We start from the raw sequence: 18,470 nt of genomic DNA, 5'->3' as shown, positions 1-18,470 counted from the left end.
TCATTAAGATGCTTTCAAAAATCCAGAACAGTTTTCTTGGCATAGAAATTGGGATGAAACACAGCTGTAAAATAAGGGAAAAACAACCAACAAAAGGCAGCTGCATAGATTGGTGGTTTTATTATTACTTCGGAGAGGGAATTCTTTATTGAAGGAAGAAGCATAATAAGAGAGATCCTAATACACAATCACATAAGGCATAAAAGCTCAAAATGTGCAAATGATGGGAAATGCAGTGATATCAAGAAAGAAGCTTATATGTACATCTAATTTTTAAAAAAATATATATAATAAATGTGTGTGAATGGACAATGCTGAGATTCATCTCTGCACCTAATTAAGAAAACTGACTTCAATTATTTAATGTCCCTAGTTGAAGTGTAAAAGAAATTCCACCGGGCAGTGAGACAGAATCCAGGTACAAACGCTATCAATAAATCAATATACTGATGTAGTTTTTCCAGAATCCAGGTAGGAAAAGTATCATAAATCAAATATGCTGATGTAGTTTTTCCATGGTCTTTATCTGTTTGGCAGTGTTTATGCTTCAGGTTTATTGACTGTGGTCCTGACAATAGATTTCATTGGCTGGCAACTGTGGCTGGCATCTTCAGAGGTAAAATAGTCTGCTCTGCAGACCACAGGCAACTGAGCAGGGACTGCCTGGGCTGCTGTCTTTATAGAGAGCCAGCTCTTTGTCCTAAATAATATTTTCTTTGGATTTGAGAGCTGCTAAATTTGTGGCAAGTTACTTGCCAGTAATTTCAGCATTATAGAGAGTAGGCCTATTATAGCCTGGTCACAATATACTATTGCTGAGAGACTGTGAGGACTCTCCAGGGGACAGAATGGGACAACTTGCCACAGGAGAACTCACCATGGCCAACTTGCTGCAGGACAACTCACCATGGCCAACTCGCTGTGGGACAACTTGTTATGGGACAATTTAACAATTCTATTTAATTATTTAAAATAAATTAAACAAATATTTTAATTTTTGAAATTCACATTCTTTTGCATCCTTTCTTTAATGATTTTATTCCACTATTTTTTTTATATTAGTCATAATTCTTGTCCATTGTTCTGCAGTGAAATTGGCCACGGCAAGTTGGCCATGAAAAATTGTTATAGATCCTCCAGGGCAGGGGTAGGCAACCTCTGTTCTTTTATGACTCATGGACTTCAACTCCCAGATTTCCTGAGTCAGCTGACTCAGGAATTCTGGGAGTTGAAGTCCATGAGTCATAAAAGAGCCAAGGTTGCCTACCCATGCTCCAGGGGAAGGTCTGATATACAGGGACTAACTGATTAAGAAAAGGAGTGTATGCTGTTCACTTAAGCTATTCACCATACTATATTTGTGTACATTTAAAAAAAAACATACACAGAAAAAAGAACTGTGCGTCACAAATTGAATGTGTTGTATACCCTGAACTATACAGTGATGGTGACCAGGATTCATTAACTATAAGCGTCTATTTATATTCTACTTTTATTATTTTATACAAAATAACTCAAGGCGGCAAACATATCCTATTTCTCCTCCTATTTTTCAGTTTAGCTCACAATAACATGTTAGCAAATAATTAGCAGTAGAATGTTAGTGGGTAAAGGGATAAAAAAAGACAAAGACTGTTTAAACAACTAAGTTGCTGAATTAATGAAAGGGAAGGAGAACAAGAATGGGAATGGAAGTAGTAGTAGTTGAAGTAAGAGGTTGGAAGAATGATAATTGATAGGAAGGATAGAAAAAGACAGTGTGCAAGTCAACGCTCTTGCTTCACACTATAAAAACTCAACATTTGTGCTCACATGAGGCAGAACAAACTTGCAGCATAAATCAAGGTTTATTTGAACCACCCAAAATAGCTAATAACTTTTCAGTGTTCCAAATACTTTTCATATGAAACTATGAAAGCAAAGTTGCCTTTATCATTTTTATTTTGCCAAAGACAAAGCCTATCTGCAGCCTACAGAATGCTCAAATCTCTTAGCATCACAAGTTTTCAGACTGAGTCCCGAATACCTCACGAGAAATCTTACTCAACTTAAGCTACAAATTGTTTTCACATTCTCAATTGCAACATTTAAATAGGGAAGGGGAACTGAAGCATTGGTATATTCAGTATAAGAAATTAATACTACTAAAGCAAAACAAAAATCCAGACAAATGATAGCAAACAAAATACAACTGACAGCAGTAAATATTGGTTCCTATAGATAGCAGTATTGGCTTAACAAAGTCTTAGACTGAGTACATATATTATTTTAAAATGATTTCTAGCTGCTTTAGGAAAGTTAGACAATAGACTCAAATCAGAAGCCCGGATTTATTTCATCTGAATTAAAATGGCCTTAAAGTGAATTTACAGTTTAAACCAGGCCATTGAACGGCTAAAAACAAGGTTTTTAGTGCACAGATGCCAAGGAGAAAAGAGGGTCTTTTTCAGTTCAAGAAAAAAAATTGTCTGGCTTTGAGATGATTGGGAAGTCATAGGATAAGGGTTAAGACATAAAAAATAAAGTAGAATGAGGTTTGCAGTTGAGGTTTGCTAGTGGAAAAACAGTGATATTTATTTAATGCAGTGCTTTAGGAACTGATTTCCCTTTCCACTTGATATACTTACTTCATGTACTGACCACAAAATTCATTAGTCTGAAGCTGTGAACCCTTTCGTGGTGGCAGGGAGCCAACTCCTAAATATTTGGGAGTGGATGAAAATCCCAAGATACACAGTGTGCAATAGCTGTGTTTAATATGATCATGAGAATGCAGATTGTGTCCATGAGGCTGGAGGGGAATTTCCCAACTCTGACTCTTCATTTCTGGAGGTAAGAAAGCTTGTCTTTATCCCCTTTATATAACTGAGGATGTCTTTTCGGCTCGCTTATGATTAGCTTTCCTTCAAATATCATTGCTAAATGATCCTTCAAATGTGTGTGGTTTTTTTTTTACTTTAGAGGAAAATGCATTCTAGGGAAACACTTTGTGCTATAGAGGTGGGAAACTTCTAGAGAAAGACCCCAAAATATCAATGTTTTGGACATTGTATTCCAAAAATGGTCAGGGAAAATGAATGGTTAAAACCCCTGCCTCATATACAGTATCAGTTCATTTTTTTTAACCTCTGTGCTTTATCGGCTACTGAAACAGCAAAGTTCAAATATTCTGCTAATTCACTGAAATTTAGTTCAGCAAAAGGTGAGATTTAAAGTTCCACCAAAATAAATTCTCCTTTATGCCACCTGGAAGGTATCCAGATAATCACATAGCTGACTTTGAGTGTGAGCAATCTTGGAAACTCCCAAGTACAGTGCCTTGTGGTGTGGGAACTTTGGAGGAGGCCAGAAGATACCATATGTTTGGAATCTAGAGATGATTGGAATCAGCTGTTGTAACCTAAATATAATCATTAGGTCTGTATAACAATTTGTATCGGAAGAAAAAGACTTTGGAGCATGTGAAGGCACTTGCCTAGTACCTGCGGACCATTCCTTAAAGCAGTGTTTCTCAGTCTTGGGAACAAAGTCAACTTGAACTGCAGGATAGGTGACAAATAAATATGATGATAACAACTAGGCACCTTGGGGGCAATCCCAAAACAACTTGTAGGAAGTCAGCAACCTCCCCTGCACAAAGAATGAAATATTTTGGGGAATATTAAAGAGATAGAATATTATATTTTCCCTAAAATAGAAATGGAGAAAAATCTTAGGTAGAAACTGAGGCCAGATTTTAGAAATGAAGATTTGGCAATCCATTCAGGAACAATGGGGCCCTGAAGTCCAAAAGGTTCCATCTTTGGTTATGGGAGGAGAGATGTTACCTCCCGTTGATAGGGCACGCAATCTAGGTGTCCTCCTGGATTCACCTCTCACGTTTTGAAGATCATATTGGAGTCGTGGCCAGGGGGGCATTTGCCCAGGTTTGCCTGGTGCACCAGTTGCACCCCTTTCTGGACCGAGATGCCCTACGTACAGTCACCCATGCACTCGTTACCTCCCGTATAGATTACTGCAATGCTCTCTACATGGGGCTGCCCTTGAAGACCATCCGGAGGCTTCAGCTGGTGCAGAATGCGACTGCGCGGGTAGTGATGGGAGCACCCCAATACTCCCATATTACACCCCTCCTGCCTGAGCTGCATTGGTTACCGGTTGTCCTCCGGGTGAGATTTAAGGTGCTGGTACTTACCTTTAAAGCCCTACATGGCTTAGGCCCGGGATACTTGCAGGACCATCTGCTGCCGGGAACGACTTCCCATCGCCCAGTGCGCTCACACAGAGAGGGCCTCCTCAGGGTACTGTCGGCTAGACAATGTCGGCTGGCGGCCCCCAGGGGGAGGGCCTTCTCTGTGGGAGCGCCAGCCCTATGGAACCAGCTCCCCCTTGAGCTTCGGATGGCCCCAGATCTCCGGTCCTTTCGCCGCGGCCTCAAAACACTCCTTTTCCATCAGGCTGACCTGGACTGACAGGGATTTTAATTATGTTTTTAATTTTTAACTTATTTTAATTTTAATTTATTCTACAGGGGCCATTAATTTAATTTTCTTTTAACTTCTGTATTATTGTATTTTATTGTTGTTAGCCGCCCTGAGTCCCTCGGGAGATAGGACAGTATATAAGTCCCAATAATAAATAAATAAATAAATAAATAAATAAATAAATAAATAAATAAATAAATAAATAAATAAATAAATAAATAAAATAATGAGATTAGACTCCTAAAGACTCCTAAAATCTATATCCCCCACCCAGCTTCAAAGACAGGACAGGACCTGCAAGCCACAATGGGAGTCAGGCAACAATAATTAGAATACCAAAAGGCACAGGTCAAAGTACATTGCACAGGAACAGGGACCTGAAATATAAAGCCCCAAAGAAGGTATAAAAACCCACCCACTCTCAACTCCATTTTCAGGCACCCCAGAAACATGCTGCTGTCAGTAAAGTTTCTGACAACTAAATAATAGACCCCCTGCCTTCAGCTTATTTCTACAGCGCCCTTCTAGCTTGGAACAGGACCTGATTTTTTCCTTCTGACAAACTGAAGCACTACTTGAATACCATTGGCATTGACAAAATCATCAGTCAATTGCAAAAATCAATTTTATTTGGAACAGCTTACATCCAGCAATGATACTTTTAACACCATCAAACATCCACATCTGCCTGTCCTTGGGACAGACTCAATAGGTGGATAAAAATACCAAATCTAGTATGAACATCTGACTGACTATGAAGAACCATAATATATTTAAGATGCATGGACTTCAATTCCCAGAATGCCCTTGGCAGCACACTGGTGAGAAACACCACCTTAAGGAAACTATGACCTCTCCTTGGTTTGTGTGATACCTTCTGCAACTGTCATGTAATCTTACGAAAAGATTCATGTACAGAGCAGCTGAGAGGTGTTGTTTGTGTACACGTGCTCACTGTGAAGCACCATTTCATTTCAAATCTAAAAATCTGCACAGCTCCAATAAACACACTGAGGGGCTTAGCTTTTTCCTATTATTTAAGATCTCTCTTAAATGTCTGAGTTTCTCTGTTCATGTTTGGGCATTCTAATTCTCCATATGAACTCCAAACATCATGACTGTTACTTAAGATGATAGGCTAAAAAGGACATGGAATGGGGTCAGAGATAGAAATCATTGTTTACTAATTGTAGAATTTAGCTGTTGAATAATTCAATGTTAATCTCTGTTTAGGGGGATTATTTTTGAAAAGAGTGGTCTTCAGAGAAAAGTAAGGCCATTGAAGAGCTGCTTTTGGGGAAAAGAAATGCATTCTTTCTCATTCTAGGGATCACCACAAAAGAGCTTTAAAAGATTTGGACCAAGCCAAATGTTCAGGAAGTAGTTTATGATACTGGAAAGTCCCTACTGTGCAATGAGGCCAAAAGCAAAAGAGCATCAGGTGTAAAAGAAAACCAAGGCAACTGGACAATATCTCCATTAGAGGTTGGCTACTGTTACTTGGAGGAAAGTTGATATGGAATGATTAGGAAGTTGCCATTAATAACAGAAAGACCAAGTTCTTCTTTTGATAGAATTGTGCCATTCTTCAGAAAGTGTTGTCAATTTCTTTTCCTTTGCCTCTTTTGGGGCCAGGAAGATGTTAGATTTAATGAGAGGAAGCAATTGAGGAAAAAAAATATCCCATTATTATTACCCTTTGCCAAGCCTGGATAATTAATGGAACCTTTTGTAAGAAATATCATTTGTTTCCATGTAATTGCAAAATAATTAGCTCATATGGTAGACATATTAACTGTGTTGATAGATACCATGCAGGTAATAGATGGAACATCTGCTTTGGAAAGACATGTGCCACAACAAAAATTTAATTGGCCAGGTCACTGTTAATGACCTGCAATTAAGTGTATCAAACGCTGTATTGAATATGGTAACTGCTTGTCATACCCTGTCTTGCTGATGTGAAATGAGGAAAAATGGATCCTCTGGGAAGATTTCTTCCTGAAAGATGGCTTTTTTAAAAAAAAATCTGCCCTTTTCAGAGAGTTTGAGATTGGACTTTTGAGCCTTTCTAATTAATTATATAGGCTATGATGCATATATAATACAAATTCTGAAGGAAATAGAGGGTGAAGGGAAGGAGGAGGGGAATAAGGAAGGATCATTCATTGAACTGCTCTTTATTGAGGAATTTTTCAACGTGGTTTCTGTTCTGTGTTATCTTTAAAAAATGAATTATTCTTTTTGGTACAGTAGAAGACAAACATCAGCTGAACTGCTCAGGATCTTAGACATGCTAAAACATGTTACTCTAAATCCTAGAGTAACACTGGATGTAACTACTATCTCATCCCTTTATCTTCCTTACAGCATGAAAGAATAAAACCTTAGAGAGATTTAAACATAAATTCATTTGTAACTACTGTAAAAAAAGATTGGAAACTTTTTCTTTATATCTTTTTCTTTCATTTCTTTCCTATTTGCTTATCACTTTTACTTTATATTGTTTTTATTTTGTAAAAGTTTCTTTAATAAAAGTTGTTTTAAAAAAAGTCTTCAGCCAGTTAATTCATTGTTACAACATTTACATCCTGCATCTTCAACAAGGAGATGAAGATTTCATACCTTCTTATTTCATTCTCACAATAATCCTGTAATCATGGTTAGGATAACATTTCATATAGCACATTAAACCATGTTTGCTCAGCCATTTTGGAATCCCCATAGCTCTGTGTTCTCTCAGCTTGTTTAATTGTACTACAGTACTGTTGCATATTCATAGAGGAATCTTGCGTTGGAGAATTCCACACCATATAATAAAAAAATGGGTCTGTGTTCCATGAAACTTATGAATCTGCTTAATTTCTAGGGCATGGAAGCATTTTCCATCTGTTGTGCATTATTTTCACAAATGCTCTTAATACCATAAGAAAATGGGAAAACTCAACTATAAAATTGCCACTTGGAAAAGAACTAAATGCTCTGTGCTGTATTCTGAAAATCTTGCAACTTCTATAAAAATTAAGTTTTGGGAAAAATCTGTGAGTCATGAAAAAAATAAAGATTCTCCATTTTCTTTTAATACTGCAGTTTCTTTTAGTGCATTTTGCTAATTTTCCCCTTGAAGTTCTTTGCAATTGTGTCAGTTATGATTGAGTGGGATCTTGAGATATTTTGGGTTAAGTCTAGATCCCTTGACTCTATAATGATTCATGGAACTTCAGGGGTGTCATCTGGAAGCCACGCCCACCCCATTGCCGGCAATGGCAAAACTGTCCTGATATGTTGCACAACGTCACGTGACGTGAGTTTGACATTAGTTATGCAAAGAGACGCTTCTTTTTATTGGTAAAGGAATGCGGTTAACTAATGTTCAAGACACTTGAGTTTTCTTTGTTCAGGTTGTGGGAGCATGCTTGGAAGTATCTTTTTTTTTGTTCAGACAAAGTGCAAGGTGAGACTATATGAGACTGTGGATGGTCATTCATGGTTAAGGAGAAAAAAAAAACTAGGCTCCTCTGAATGACATCACTAGCCCTCAACAAAAATTGGTTGGTTGTGAAGAGTTGGACATAACTTAGTGATTGAACAACAAATATCATCTGATATCATAGTCTATAAATTAAAAAAAAATGCTTTCAGCTCAGTCTACCCAATCAGCTATTATTATTTTATTTTATTTTATTTTAATTCCATTTATATCCCACCCTTCTCTGAAGACTCAGGGCGGCTTTACAAACTTAGCAGTAGCCTTCATTCTATGTATATGCCTGCTTATTGGGGCTTTCACACCCCTCCCAAGCAGCATTATTACAAAGTCAGCTTAATTGCCCCCAACAATCTGGGTCCTCATTTTACCTACCTCGGAAGGATGGAAGGCTGAGTCAACCTTGAGCCTGGTGGGATGCGAACCTGCACTAATTGCAGGCAGCCGGTGTTACTTAAGGAGGCATTAGCCCACTGCTCCACCAAGGAGCCCTGATTGTTTTGCCTATCTGAAACAACAAAAACAATATAAAAACAATGTCTATATACAGAAGAGTATATATTTAGGATAGAATGATTTTTCCCCCCATAGTGAATGCCTGGCTGAAGCCACTTAAGTACCCATCTTTTTCTCTGCCTACCTTTGCAAACACAATTTTCATGTATGTTTACTCTGGAGGAAATCCCATTCTAAAGGGATTTGAGAGATAGATGTGCTGCAGCTCAGCAGTACAATCCTAATTTTCTTTATTAATTCCCACTAGCTCAATGGAGCTTACTCCTAAGTACAAGTGCACAGGATGCCACCTTGATAATTAAGGAGGCCTCTTGAAAATACGCACATGCATGCAGAGAGATCCAAATATGTTTGCAACACAGAAGTGAAGAGGGAGAGTGAGTGCAATTACCCTTTGATGTTAATCAAGTTAGAAAGTTCCAACAGATTTCTTGCTTCTAGCTCTCTCAGCTGTGCTTTAGAAAACATGGGCTGCCTGTACTTCTTGCACAGACTGCTTGCAAACATTGGTGACATACATCCAGTTTTGAAGAAAAGGGAAAATCAGCATTACAGCAGGAAAGGATGGCATTCTTGGCCAGTGTACTCAAGGTTTCCTCACCCCCTTTAGCTCCTTTCAAAACTCATTCAGGTTCTCATGAAACTCAGTTTGAAAACCCTCAGATTGGGATATATAGATATGAACATGAATTTTGTGAAATGCTCTTTTCTGGAAATATAATTTTCATGTTTTAAGACTTGGAAGTATTATTACAGTCTCACTTGGCTGTTTTAATTCAATATACATCGCAGACTTATTTTTTATTGATTTTTTTCACAGCTGTTGGTAGCCCCAGCATTGAAAGCAGGCAAATTGTGTTGCCAACCAGCCATAATACACTCCAAATCATAGTGTGGGTGTATTTAATAATAATAAAGTTGGAAGGGATCTTGGAGGTCATCTAGTCCAACTGCCTGCTCAGGCAGGAAACCCTATACCATTTCAGACAAATGGCTGTCTAGTCTCTTCTTAAAAACTTCCAGTGTTGGAGCATTCACCGCTTCTGGAGGCAGGTTGTTCCACTGGTTAATTGTTCTAACTGTCAGGAAGTTTCTCCTTAGTTCTAGGTTGCTTCTCTCCTTGACTAGTTTCCATCCATTGCTTCTTGTCCTGCCTTCAGGTGCTTTGGAGAATAGCTTGACTCCCTCTTCTTTGTGGCAGCCCCTGAGATATTGGAATACTGCTATCATGTCACCCCACGCCCTTTTCTTCATTAAACTACATATACCCAATTCCAGCAACCATTTTTTATATGTCTTAGCCTCCATCCCCTAATCATCTTTGCTGCTCTTCTCTGTACTCTTTCTAGAGTCTCAACATCTTTTTTACATCGTGATGACCAAAATTGGATGCAGTATTCCAAGTGTGGCCTTACCAAAGCATTGTAAAGTGGTATTAGTACTTCACTTGATCTTGATTCTATCCCTCTGTTAATGCAGCCTAGCACTGGGTTGGCTTTTTTGGCAGCTGCAGCACACTGCTGGCTTATATTGAAGTGATTGTCCACTAGGACTCTGAGATCCCTCTCACAGTTACTACTATTGAGCAAGGTACCACCTATACTATACCTGTTCATTTGATTTTTCCTGCCTAAATGCAGAACCTTACTTTTTTCACCATTGAATTTCATTTTGTTGAAATGAAATTTTGTATTCAAGTCTGTCCAGATCCTCTTGTATCTTAAGCCTATCTTCTGGAGTATTGGCTATTTCTGCCAGCTTAGTGTCGTTGCAAATTTGATGAGTTCCCCATCTATCCCCTCGTCCAAATCATTGATGAAGATGTTGAAGAGCACTGGGCCCAGAACAGAGCCTTGGGGCACCCCACTACACCCTTCCTTCCATGTAGATGCAGTTCCATTGAGGACCACATACTGAGTACGGCCAGTCAGCCAGCTATGAATCCATCTGGTGGTGATGCTGTCTAACCCACATTTTTCTATCTTGTCAAGTAGTAGGTTGTGATCTACTTTGTCAAATACCTTACTGAAGTCCAAGTAAATTATATCCACAGCATTCCTCTGGTCAACTAATTTTGTCACTTGGTCAAAGAATGCAGTAAGATTTGTCTGGCATGATCTGTTTTTGACAAACCCATGTTGGCTTTTACTAATGACTTTGTTTGCATCTAGGTGTTCGTTGATTTGTTGTTTGATTATCTTTTCCAGAATCTTCCCAGGCTGATAGGTCTGTAGTTTCCTGGATCTATTTTTTTCCTTTTTTGAAGATGGGAACTACATCAGCTCTTTTCCAGTCCCCTGGCAGTTCCCCAATGCTCTAGGATCTTAAAAAATATAGTTCAGTGGTTCTGAGATCACATCTGCCAGTTCCTGGTTAATCTTGGGGTGTAATCCATCTGGTCGTGGTGATTTGAACTCGTCTAGGCTGGACAGGTGCTCACTTACCATTTTCTTGCCTAACTTGCATTTCTATTCTGTTTTTTATGGCACTGGTTTTGGTAGGTTGGACTGTTTTTTCCCTTTGTGTAAAGACAGATGCAAAAAACAAGTTAAATAGTTCTGCTTTCTCCCTGTTGCTTGTCACCTTCTTGCCACTTTCCCCCACTAATGGAGCAATCATTTCCTTAACTTTTTTTCTTGGTTTTTATATGTTGAAAGAAGCTTTTTTGTTGTTATTTTTGACTTTGGTCGCAAGCCTTAGTTCATTTTGAGCCTTAGCTTTCCTCACTTCATCTTTGCAGGAATGGGCTATTTGCTGATATTCTGACTTAGTTATGTGCCCCTCTTTCCACTTTTTATACTTGTCCTTTTTATCTTTCAATTTATCAGAGAGTTCTTTATGCAGCCATGCTGGTTTCTTTTGAGAACTGTTATTTTTCTTCTTTGTTGGTATTGTGCTGGACTGGGCTTTTATTATCTCACTTTTCAAAATTTCCCAAGCTTCTTGAGTTGTTTTCCCCTTTAGGATTCTCATCCATGGAATCCTTCCCAAGCTCTCTCTAAATTTATTGAAATTAGCTCTTTTAAAGTCCAAGACTCTATTTGACTGTGTTCTATTGCTTGTGCTTCCATAATGTTGAATTCCAATATTGCATTTCAGTCCCATCAAGACTTGATCATGTGAAGAAGCAAACTGAGTTGAAAGGCAATTTAGGAAAGTTTCAGAGCACCTTCCTACTTCACAATGGATATGTTGGTGAGGATACGTGAACATAGTGTTCCTGTTGTGTAGAGACATCTCAGTATTGAAGCTTCCTTGTGCCTTAGGTTTCTCAATGTTCAGAAAAGCTTCAACTTAAAAAAGTCAGTGTATGAAAGCTGTCCAATGTAATGAGTTAATACAAGTGTAAATGATAGAAAGAGAAGAACCAGATAATGTTAGAGATAGGCAAGATTCCAGCTCTATTTGGAAACCTTTTCTTCTACATATAAGTAACACATAAAGACAGTAGGGGTATGCAGAGATACATAATGGATATATTAGGAATACACATGGTCCAAATCTGCCATCCCTCTTCAAATGTAAATCACTAAACATCTTTTTAAAAAATACCTTTTACTGGGTTCCCAATTGCTCTTGTTATATATGATCCAGGAAATTAAGGAGAAAATGTCACATGTAGTGATTGCAGAAACAGTATATACAAACTCTTGTCACATTTTTGGCAGCTAAATCCTAACATGTTCTTTGTTCAATAAATGTGAAATAAAGATATCTAGCTTATAAATTGACACAGTCACCTGGCACAGCTAGCTCACATTGGTATTGTTACAATTTATAAACAAAGGGTGGGATATAAATCTAATAGTTTTCATGGGGCAATAGAGTTCAAGTGTACATAATGTACTCTGTACTGTACTTCACAAATCTTTAAAGTTAAAATAATAGTTTTGCATTTTTCCCCCCTTTGGCATCAAATTAAGATCACGTCTGGGTGCTTCATTTTAGCTGACATTTACATCATGGTTGCTGTAAAAATAAATCAATTTCTTGTTGATTTGCTTTTACAGTAATTTGATTGTTGTTTACAGTTGTCCTTGATCTGCCTCATCATGTTCACTTGGTACATTCGGATTCAGAATCGATCCCTTCCACTCTTTTATTCTTCTGTCCCATGCTGACTTAGTTCGTATGACTCTCATACCATGAGAAATAAAAACTATATGAGAAGTGGGCATACTGCTTGGTAAGCATTCAACAGTGAGAAATTATCCTTTGGAATCTCACATGTTAAGCTGAAGAATATAAAAGATTAGCAATGTAAGGGAAAATCTTTTAATCCAGCATGATTTAGTAAATTGCCTTCAAAATTGGAGGAGATGGTATTTCCTTTTCCCATGAAATTGTCTATGGGCACAATTATTCCTTATTATGGTTATTCATTTCCTATACAATATAAGAAACAGCATATTTGCAATAGCAAATATTTGGAGGGGACCTCCACGGCCCATTTCTGTTTTTATTTATTTAAAGTGTTGGTTTCTGGTTTGTATTAAATTCACTGTGCACACACACGTGTATGTGTGTTTCTTTTGGATGTGACTTTTAGCCATGATTAGGTTAAGCTGTTTTATACAAAGGGTCACAGCATGTAAAATTCACATTGTAAATCAACAATGGCTCCTTTTCCTTTCTTCCTACTCTCTCTGGGACTCAGGTTTGTATAGAAAATACCCATCTTACAAAACCTGAAGGACAATTTCCTTCCTTTAGATCAAGAATAAGAATCCTCCAACCCTCAATTGCCGAGAAGCTATCATTCCTAGCAACATCAGCTGTCTTGATGAAATCTGCAATTCACCACTGTTTGAAGGCAAAGTCTGTTTGGGGAAATGGTTTAAGGCACAAGGCTAGAAACCAGGAGATCATGAATTCTGGTTCTGGTTTAGGCACAAAGATAGCTGGGTGACCGTGAGCCAATCTCTCTTTCTCAGTCCTAGGAAGCAGGCAAAACTTGGGGAGGGGGGCAGCTGGGAGGCGAGGATGTCTGGGGCTTCCTATTTTCACACCCCTTGCTGCCAAGCCTGGCATGCAGCAGTGGTGGGTCAGAGTCTGACAGGGAACTGCCGCCACTGCCACCAAGCCAGACTCCATAACTGGCATGGTAGCGACATCAGTGGCAGCTCCGAGCCCAACGCAGTGGCAGAAGGGAGTATGAAAATGGGAAGTCCTTGACCGCCTGCCCTGATGTGCTCTGTGCTCTGCCTACCCACTCGTTTGCCCACCCACCCAGCTCTTCCTCCAGCCACCCATGGTGAATTGTCCCCACCGTGAGTTGGCTTTGTGGAGTTGTCCTGTGGTGACTTGGCAGAGGCGAGTTGGCAGTTGCCAGCTGGTGGCAGCCCACTGACCATGGTGAGTTGGCAGGGGCGAGTCGTCCCATTCTGGTCTTCCATATATATTGGATTATAACTCCCATTATTCCTAGCTGGCACAGAAATAACTGCAGTTGTCCAGATTATGTGAGAATGTAAGAGATACCCCTCCTTCAAATGTAAAAGCTTTGCATCTTTATGTAGAAAGATGTAAAAAAATTGTTCATAAGCAAAAGAATGAAAATCAAAGTTCAGTTCTGAGAAAGGCTAGATGCAATGGGAATCACTGTGAGTCAGTGATATTATACCTCTTAATTCCATAAACATATGCTATTATTTCTGGTTGCACAGTCAGCTAGATGTTAGAGTGGGTTTGGCATTTTTATCCAACTATTGAGTCCTTCCTAAGGACCTGGAATAGGCAGATGTTGTTTGGATGGTGTTATAAGTATCATCACAGTTTATAAGCTATTCCAAGTAAAAATGCATTTTGCAGTTGATGGATGATGATTTTTTGTCAATGCCAAAGATGTTCACGTGGTATTCCAGTTCTGTGATTGCACTTAAGAGGCCTATTACTGTTGGTACTATCTTTGATTTCTTTTGCCATATTCTACTGCTATTTGCAGGTCTTTGTATTTTGTGATTTTCTCTAGTTCTTTCCCTTCAGTTTTGCTGTCTGTAGGTACATTACCATGTCCAATATCCAGACTTTTTGACTTTCTTATCTGCAGTATCTACAGATACCTGTCTGTTTGAATTCTAAAGTCCCGAAGCACTTTAGCTTCTTCATTTTCTATAATTTCACCAGTTATTGCTTGCAGGCAAGTGGTATTTCTTGCAGATATTCCAGTGCACCTTTGCTGCTATTTTGTCATGCCATTGTTTGTAATCAAACTCTGCAATCTTCTACTACAGAGGTCCCCAATCTTTTGGGCACCAGGGACCGATTACATGGAGAGAGGTTTTTCTGCAGACTGGAGGGGGAGTGGTTTTGTGTGCTGCCTGCATCCTGCAGATGGGCTTTCCTTGTCTGGCATGCCGCGGCCTGGTACTGGTCCACGGACCGGAGGTTGGTGACCCCTGTTCTACTGGGTAGTCCATTGTTCTCTGAGGAGATGGCATTTGCTCTTATTATTTTTCAAATTTGTTACTTAAAAAACACAAGGTAAAGAAGTTAGAAGTGACCTATTAATCAGCTTTAATATTGTAAAACCTAATTTTGAAACATACAACTATTATCCTTGCTATTAATAAAAAAAGTACATGCCGTATGTATTTTTTTTTGCCCCTATCCCTACTTTGCTGCTCAGAAAGCTCCATTAGTGGCCCTTACTACAAGTGCCTACCTCGTGGAATAACACCCTCCTTTTAGAAAGGCCCTGAAGAACTGATTCTCATCTTTGGCATAGGTCCAGCATGTTGAGTGAGCCATTAATATGTTATACATGATTTATTGTCTCCAGCACTGTATATAGCTTTGCTTATTTTATGTATTTTGATATTCTAATTTTTTGTTAGCTGCCTAGAGTTGCTTGGCAAGTATATGGCAAGTCCATAGACATTAAATAGATAAATATTTCTCAGTAGTTCAATAACAGCGTTTTGGCAAGAGGCAGGGAAATGCAGCACAAGAAATATAGAGAACAAGGCTCTCAGCATCCATCAATCAGCTCATGTGGGAGCATCTAAGCTGAGTCCCACAGGAATTGATCATCCTTAGTATAAATAATGCTGAAAACTTGGGGCGGGGGGGGGGGGGGGGGGCTTGTCTAAGATCAGTTCCAGGAATATGGATAAAATCATTTCATCTGCTAGGTAATAATTCCCTTCTTTTTATAGTCAAGAAGAATATTATAAAGATTAATAGAGTCACAAATATATTTGTCAAGCTGTAATCTGAGGTTTATTCTGTACTTTCCTGCTTGCACATTTTAAAGTGTCACACCTTTGGGAATAGAGGAGGGCACATTTTGTTTATGCAGGAAAGCAATTATTATAACCAGTTTCTATGACACAGATCTAAAGCAATACACTTCATCATCACATTAAGCACTGGCCATCTTTCTGCGGTGCCAGTAATATTGTCTTTTGGCTGGTCAGTGTAATAAATGCTGCACAGCACTGAGTAACAGCTTAGCTGTTGCTGTTCCTGCTACTTAATGGCATAAATTAAATATTGGAATAATAGGGGTTTAGAATAATCTCCAGCCAGTTTTGTTATCCCCTGTTAAACTGCTAAAGAAGCATGGCATCAACATATTCAAGCGAAGCTGACGGTTTGCAAAAACACTAAAAATCACCTGAGGTAATGAGTTGCATTTTCTCATACCCTGTGGGAATCAAGCTGCATTCTCAAATGAACATATCCTGAATTCTTTCATCAAGGCAAGAATCACGATCTAACCATCTAATGTTTTCTAGTGTTTTAATGCTATTTGATCTCTTGAAACCACATGGATGAAGCCAAATGAGGACCCAGATTGTTGGGGGCAATAAGCTGACTTTGTAATAATGCCACTTGGGGTGTGTGTGTGAAAGCCCTAATAAGCAGGCATATACATAGGATGAAGGCTATTGCTAAGCTTGTAAGCCGCCATGAGTCTTCGGAGAAGGATGGGATATAAATGGAATTTTTTTAAAAAAATGTGCTATCACAATGAACTAGAAGTTGATAATGTTGCCTTCTGAGCATGGTTTCTTACCATAATGCAATTCATCTTCCGTAGGCTTCAGGAAATAATGTGTAGAAAGCAACATTGCCGTTTTCTAGTAAATGGAGGGCATCTATAAGAAATGAATCCAGTCCCTCTCTTATAGCATAGCAGCTCTGCCTGTTACACATACTGCTTTGTTCAAAATGAAACAAAGCTCAATAGAATCAGTTGCCGTACAACTTGATAATTAATTGTTATTAATTAATTATTAATTAACTTGATAATTAATTGTAAAGTTCCCCAAACTGGTGCCTTCAAGTATTGGCTTTTAGTTCCCATAATCGTTAGCTTGTCCTAGACAATGGCCATGGTGTTTATGGATCTGGGTGCTTGAAGGACAACATGTTCCACTTGCCTTTTGTTGTTATACTTACATACCTGAATTGTAGAACAAAGACTAGGAATACATTATATTTTTGGAAAATAAATGGTCCGGGTATTTAAGAATAAAGTTACCGGTAATTCATCAAAAATAGTATTTTGTATCTAGTTAGCCTCTGAAAGCATCTTTAAAATTAATTGGATAACTATTTTGGGTGTGTGCATGTCAGTGTGTTGGTATTATAAGATATTTGAGCACTCTTTAACTCATATGATTTAGTCTAGTCCAGTTATAAATCCATTTTAGTCTCAAATGAACTGCATTAGCCTACATTAATACAATGTTGAAATAAATATAATAGCAAAGTATGGAACTATGATATTAAATTACATTTTCCAAATATGGAATGCATTATGAAAAGCTTTTATTTACTTATTAATCATGTTCTGACGCAGCCACAATTAATGAAAACACTTAGCATAAACTACCTTACATAAAACAAATATAAGTTAAAATATCCCTAATGAGAATAAAACAGCTAGTGCAATGGCACAGAAAGAAAAACTCTACAATATAAGCTACAGTACACATTTGTTTCTATGAGGGGATGTGGTGGTGCAGTGGCTTAATGATGCTGGAACTGCTGGCCAGAAACGTTCTGGACTCGAGCGGTTCAAGCCTGGCTCCACAAGACAGGGTGGGCTCATGTCACTCATTCCCTAGTTCCTGCCCACTCGGGTTTGAAAGCGAGTAATACTGCAAGTAGATAAATGGGTACCACTTTGGTATAAAAACCTAGCTGTATTTGTGTGTGTATAGAGAACAGAAGCAAGTGATGGACCTGGCCAGAAGCGAGACAATGCAACATGAGATGAGGCAAAGTGAGACTGATGGAAGAGCGTGCAAGAACCAGCAACCCAAGCACTGCTAGTCAGCTGGTATAAGCTACTATGCCCCCTGTGATGCCCCAAGGATAGGCATGCAAGCAACAAACAGAATGAATTAGCAGCTAAGGCTGCCAGGATTGCATTGTGCCTAGCATTTGTAGATTTCTCTGACATTGTATGTTAAATAAATAAATAAATGTCTGGGACTCGGAGAATAATTACGTACACTGAAAGAAATTTGTATTAAGAATGGATACTGTCTCGGTAAAATTTTCTAAAAATGAAAGGATGAATCTAGATTTAATGATAAGAGTAAGGATTGAATTAATCCCATGTTAACAACAAATAGGTTTTACCCTATTTGATTGAAACGTATAGGTTTGGCATGTTCCAGGTTCCTTCAGTTAAACAATAATACCTATGAAGATCCTGGAAGCACCATCTTCTTGGTAGAAGCACCCTTCCCCCTGGAATGGGTTCCTTCTGAGATATAAATAGACACCAGTGTGGTGTTGTTTAGAAGAGTCTTGAAGAACTGCCTTTTTACCCAGATCTTTGGTGAGGGAGAGTAAAACCTCTTTGAGTCTCTTTGTTGTTCTCACCATTTTATTTATTTTATTATTTTATTTTATTTTATTTTATTTTATTATTTTATTTTATTTTATTTTATTTTATTTTATTTTATTTTATTTTATTTTATTTTATTTTATTTTATTTTATTTATTTTATTTTCTGTTTTATT

At 38.3% G+C, this 18,470-nt stretch overlaps 1 protein-coding gene across 4 annotated transcripts in view; it reads left to right on the top strand.

Moving 5' to 3' along the window:
* TSPAN18 (tetraspanin 18) overlaps positions 1-18,470 on the top strand; it is a 208,560-nt gene that overhangs the window by 89,476 nt on the left and 100,614 nt on the right. The gene's annotated exons all lie outside the window — the stretch shown is intronic.

Source organism: Vipera ursinii (assembly GCF_947247035.1).
Source record: "Vipera ursinii genome assembly, chromosome: 1".
NCBI lineage: Eukaryota > Metazoa > Chordata > Lepidosauria > Squamata > Viperidae > Vipera > Vipera ursinii.
Note: the sequence above shows the minus strand (reverse complement) of the source record. Positions and strands in the feature narration are given on the sequence as shown.